Raw genomic sequence first — 6,376 nt, 5'->3', positions numbered from 1 at the left:
TGGTGGATTATTTTGGTGTGAAATCCTACTAAATTTGTTGTGCTTGGTCTTTGATTTCCCAGCTCTGCTGCGTCAATTTTGCAAGATCTCTGCTAATCCATTATAAACATTTGTATTGTAATGATTATTGACACGGGTGCCAACGTACAAGTACACGAGCTTAGATTTGCCGCCTCCTTGCTTTCCTTCGGTGCTTTTGCGTCAGCGTGTTCTCCGTGCCGCCAGCTCGCCACGGCAGCAGCCATTGGACACGGAGCTTTGCACGGATTAGAATGCGACGCAGGCGGCCCCGCGTACCAAAACAAGGATTAGCGCTTTGGCGAAGGCGGTGCGAAGAAAAGAGAAAGCGCCAAGCAAGAAGTGAATAGGCAATATTTTTTCTCCCCGTGTTGATGTTGTTTACTCGTCTCCATTTTAGGAGCGGATTTATTTAGCATTCATTTTTGGAGCCTGATTGGATGCCTTTCAATCGTTGCGTGTGGGTTTAGAATTTTGTTATTAGAGCATAGCCAGCTTAGCATGTTAGCATGTACCCCTTTGTCTATTACAGTGCAAGCTTCGGTTCCCTTGGGTTGAAGTCGTCTTAAAACCAGGGCGCAGGAAGCGAGTTTTGTTAGCTTAGCATGTTGACCTCAATCTATTACAGCAGTACCTTTAGAGTTTTTGTCTTGAGCTCACCTTAGAAACAGTAAGCAAGTGATGTTAGCTTAACATGCTAGCGTGTTCGCCAGTATCTATTCCAGTAGAACCTTTTGTACGTTTGTGTGCATCGGCCGCTGGCTGGCTATCAGAAGTGGTCACTTAACGGGCAAAATTGGAGTAGCGATTGCAACCGCTGTTTTCTGTGTTCCACAGCGTTTACGCTAATCACCTAATCACTATACACCACTAATTTCGACAAATGATAACACTGATGTAGAACAGGTGTCCTACTTTTAATAAAAACAAGTGCCCACGTTATAATATTCGGACGTACATTTCCTGAATCTATAGTTGATAAACACACCTCAAAAACTTCTAGCTGAGTAAGGACATTTTTCAAATCCATAAGCGAATCTTGATTGTATATTTTCTATGTTTCTGCCAAATGTAATGTAAACTGGTCGGCCTGCACACACATTTTTGGGACCCACCGCTGACCAGGTCCCTTATGATGTTACTCTGACTCTCTCATTTGGAATTTGATATCTGCACCACATTTTCAAAGGGAGACAACTCTGGACTGCTGGTGGGCCAGTCTAGTATTTTTACTACAAAGCCACGCTGTTGTAACACATGCAAAATGTGGCTTGGCATCGTCTTGTTGACATAATCAGGGACGTCCTGGAAAAAGATGTTGCTTGGATGGCAGCACATGTTGTTCCAAAACATATATGTACCTTTCAGCATTAATGGTGCCCTCACAAATGTGCAAGTTACCCATGCCATGGGCATTAACACACCCCATACCATCACACGACGTCCATCCATTTTTTGTACCGCTTTTCCTCACTAAGGTCACGGGCGTGCTGCAGCCTATCCCAGCTATCTTTGGGCAACAGGTGGGGTACACGCTGAACTGATCGCCAGCCAATCGCAGGGCACATATAGACAAACAACCATTCACACTCATATTCACACCTACGGGCAAATCAGAGTCTTCAATTAACCTCCCACGCATGTTTTTGGGATGTGGGAGGAAACCGGAGTGCCCGGAGAAAACCCACAGAGGCACGGGGAGAACATGCAACACACACAGGCGAGGCCGGGATTTGAACCCCGGTCCTCAGAGCTGTGAGGGAGATGTGCGAACCAGTCGTGTCGTTTCAAATTGTTTTTTTTTCCCAAAAAACAATTTGAAACGTGGACTCGTCGGACCACAGCGCACTTTTCCACTTTGCATCAGTCCATCTCAGATGAGCTCGGGCCCTGAGAAGCAAGCAGCGTTTCTGAGCCCACGTGGCAACATCCTTTACACAATGCTGCAGATTTTCAATGCAGTGACACCTGAGAGATTGAAGCTCACAGAGAGTCAATGTTGGTTTTTAGCCTTGCCGATTATGTGCAGATATTTCTCCAGATTCTCTGAATCTTTTGGTGATTTTATGGACCGTAGATGATGAAATCCATAAATTACTTGCAATTGTACGTTGGGACACATGATTCTTAAACTGTTGGACTATTTGCTCACGCAATTGTTCACAAAGTGGTGATTGATTTGCAAAAAAAACCCCAGAAACATTAATCAGTTTGAACATTTAATATATTTTCCCCATTAGAATTCAATAAGATTTTGTACAAAATACATTGTAATTAGTAGAAATTGAACATACTTTTAAGTTATTTATTTATTATATAAAAAAAGATTAGTATACCATTATACAAACCCCTAACGGCTAAAATTGTAGTGATTATGATCTATGATTTATTTGGTTACTTTGTATTCATTTTCAGCCCCCGTCAGTCTTACCTGTGGTCCGGATCTCGGCGACGGGGGTCTTCTCATGACAGATTGAGCCTCAGTGGGACGCTTTTTTGCATCACTCCATGGACAAGAGTCAGTACTGAGATCTGAGCCAGTAAACAAGCTCGGAATCTGCCGTGTGACGACAGAAAGGTAAAGCCAGCATAATAAATAGAATAGGAGATATCATCTGATAACAAATCAGTGCTGGAGCCAACACACAAGGTCCCACTCAATCCAATGTTGCAAGATTTCATACAAAAATGCCATCTAATTGTAAGAAAATGAACATATTTTCGAGTTAGTAAAGGCAGCATACTAAAAGTACAGTAAATGCAAAAAAACTTCCAATTAGAATTTTGGAAGGCTGAATACAAAAATACAATGTCATTAGTAAGAAAATCAACATATATTTGCGTTGGTAAAAGTAACAAAGCAAAGTTAAAAAAAAGTTAGGAAATCAAAATGCTCAAACACCAACCCCGTATTGCAAAGATTTGAATAAAATATAGTAATTTTGGGGGTAAATGTAAACCATTTTGTACAATCTCCTAGTGATTTTTGTGCACCAGATCCAGAGGTTTTATTTTGCTCACATCTGTTGCTTGGTTTATGATGCTAAACAGCGAACACCTTTCGCAATATACTTCGCCTTATATCATTGGAATTTAGTAGGATTTTATGCAAAAATGCACTGTAATAAATACAATATGAATATTTTTTTTGTGTTAGTAAAAGTAAAAAACCTAAAAAAAAAGTAAAAAATAAGATTATGAAAGGAATATGCTTGCAGACCAACACATCATTGCTAACATTTTAGTAAAATATAGTCATTGTACTAAATGTTTCCTAATTTCCTACTAATTTCTCTGAACAAATGAAAATGTATTGCTTTGATCACACTGCAAATGAAACATCATAAGCCAAAAATTGAATTTTGTAAGATTTTCTACTAAAACACTGCAGTAGTGAAGTACAGAATAGGGAAAAGGCATATGTGTCATATGATACTGGTCTAAATGAAGGTTTAGTTCCAAGTCTGACGTCTAGGGGGCTGTCCTTGATTGCATTCAGCACTTTTCCTGATTCATCACTGCAACACTGGAACAACTCCCATGTCCAAGATGGAGGCGCCCATCAAACCAGGATTCACATCCTACAAAAAACATTCTAGAAAGTGAAGTTCCGAGAGTGATAGAACATAACATTTGAAGTAGGGCTGTCGCTATCGAATTCTTTTTAGAATCAATTTTCCTTCGGATATTTCATCGAGTACTCGAGTAATCCCCCCTCCACCCCAATAAATTTTTGTGGTCGATTTAGCCGATTTCTTTTTCACAGCGCTGTTTAGAAGGTAAGTAGTGCTTTAGCTTGGGTATCAGTGCATCTGCATGTTAGTTATCATCTTTCACTGAATTCTATCAATTGATAGATTTGACTGATGTTTGGACGTAGACCACTATTGCACTCAACGTTTTTGTTTTAATCCCAGTTGGTTTGTTTTCTTACAGGTAACCTAGATGATACTGACCGGGATCCAACCTACGAAACAGAAGAAGACGACAGTACCTCAGATGGCTTAAGAGCCGGGATACAGAGCAGTTAACTGCAGTTGAGATGGTGAGACTTTGAAGACTGGGATTTGGGGCAAAGTCATGCAATGCTCTGTCATCCACAAGTAGCAGGCAAGGATTGTTGTCTGAATCCACAATTCACAAAGAGCAGGACGAGGAAACTCACGCTTTGTTGTCTTAGTAGCAGAATCCGTGATAGCCACGGGGACAGGCAACCAAACATGCTAATAAGGCAGAACTCGTAGTCGCAGGTAAAAGGCAGAGGGGATTCACCGGGAAGTGTTTTGCGTCTTGCATGTACGAATGTCGAACAATCTGACAATGAGTGAGTTGTCAACAAAGCCTTAAACGGGTGGGTGTGGCTGACTGGCAGAGGTGGGTGTGGCTTACCGTGGTTGACAGACTGTGACAGCGCCAGCAGTATGATCCAATGTAAATATCCAATATGCCTCCCAAAAAACACAATTTCTGTTAAAACAAGAATGCAGAAGTCAGCATTGCCATATAAATCACCGAGATAAAAATCCCTCAGATTTTATTGCAGCCATAAAAATCGAAATCACTCTCCTGCAGAATGACAAAAATATAGTTAGCCCACTGTAGTTCAGTCTCTCGATATTGCATTTTTTTTTTTCCCACCTATTGCGGGTGTCTCCGGAACGTATCTCCCGCAATAAACGACGCTTCACTTTAATGATTTTTACTGCATCGAAACGACAAAAAGCTCATTAAAACACCAATGGAGGACATTCACATTGGTGTATACAACATCAGGGCCGTCTCAAGTGTTTGGTATACAGTCCACCTCTTCCTTCTCCTTCGTGTTTATTCCCAGTCATGTTTGGGAAGAGATAGACCACCGGACCATGAAGGGTCCTCTGGGAGGAAAAAATTATTCCAAAAATGAAAGGTCATGATTCATGCAGCTGATATATGATGTGTAAACTCGCATAGATTGGACAGTTTGGACTGGACGCCAATAGACAAGGGTAGGATTGCATTACCACTCACAATATTGCAACGTGTGTGTGCGCGCGTGAGGCAGTGTGGTGGGTGGTCTGCGCTCGCTATCATTAAACAAGCCAAAACCTCATTGGTATTTTCATAAGGAAATTAATATCTACATCGTGTGTGTGTGTACTTCCGAAAAAAAGTGAAGTGAAAAAAGATCACCCACATTTTCCTGTGTTTATTAGCATCATTGCTCTTTTTTTTTCTATTTTCAAAAAATATATATAAATAGGTACCAGAAATAACCGTTTTACTGACCACATTGTCTCAGTGGCCTTCAAAGTCATAGACGGCGTAGATATAGAAATATTAAATGATACACCTAAAAAGAAACACGCCTCCTTTCCTGCCCCACAGGGTAAAAAAAAAAAAAACACTAGGGGGAGTTTTACTACATGTTGCAGCTACATATTTAATCATTAAAATGCATACGTATAGAAATATTAGATAATTTTGCTGATATACTCTTTAGTTTAGGTTTTATTGGTGGAAGAAAATTGAGCATTTTATGATACAGATGTTTTCAACAGTTAAAAACAAATGTATAACAAAAATACATGATTACTGTGATTCATTTTAGCAACAAATATTGAAAAAATGTAATTTAATTTCCACATGCATTGTACAAAACATTTTGATTTATGTCATTTACTTATGATTGTTAAAAAAGCTAATATTTTTGACATTATAGAATATAATTGGTACTTTTTAATATAAAAATGCATTTGTACATTTCTAATGCAGCATCTTGTTATAATGATAAATAGAATTTGTGGAGAAATATATCATTTTTTTAAATCTAAAGATTATTTGTATTATTTGTGGAGAAATATATAATATTTAAATCTGAAGATTATTTGTACTAAGTGTAGTATCGGAGTATAACATATTCATAATAAATGTTTATTTATCATTAATACATTTTAAGATTTTAGATAAGTATAAGCAATTTATTTTATGGAAAAAAATAAAAGTCAATTTTTTAACAGAATGTTTTCTTATAAAATATAATTGTTTATTACAATGTACCGTATATATGAAAAATCATATTAAATACAAAAATGTAGGATTGAATAACTTTCGGTATTATGATTTATTTAATATAGTTTTAAAAAATAAAAAGTGTTTTTTATTTTTTACAAAAATAAATAAATAAATGTCTCCTAAAAAAAAACAAAAAAAACACCAACCCTCAATAGACACCTGGTACTCTCTGCAGTTTGGAAAATAGACACCCTTGGAGGGAAATACAAAATACTCACCTTTCGGTTATCTCTGCCATTTGGCATCTTTTAAAAATCAAGTGTTCTTGCTTTGTCCTGTTGGAAGTAGACACCGAACACCCACA

General features: G+C 38.3%; 1 long non-coding RNA gene across 1 annotated transcript; it reads left to right on the top strand.

Moving 5' to 3' along the window:
• Positions 1-222: 222 nt before the first annotated feature.
• LOC133476907 (uncharacterized) lies at positions 223-4,840 on the top strand. Its single transcript, XR_009788175.1, has 3 exons — positions 223-360; positions 2,434-2,596; positions 3,955-4,840. It is a non-coding gene; the product is annotated as an uncharacterized LOC133476907 (long non-coding RNA).
• Positions 4,841-6,376: the final 1,536 nt, after the last annotated feature.

Source organism: Phyllopteryx taeniolatus, chromosome 4 (genome assembly GCF_024500385.1).
Source record: "Phyllopteryx taeniolatus isolate TA_2022b chromosome 4, UOR_Ptae_1.2, whole genome shotgun sequence".
NCBI classification, from domain to species: Eukaryota; Metazoa; Chordata; class Actinopteri; order Syngnathiformes; family Syngnathidae; genus Phyllopteryx; species Phyllopteryx taeniolatus.
The sequence above is the reverse complement of the archived record's forward strand: the minus strand, read 5'-3'. Positions and strand labels throughout refer to the sequence as shown.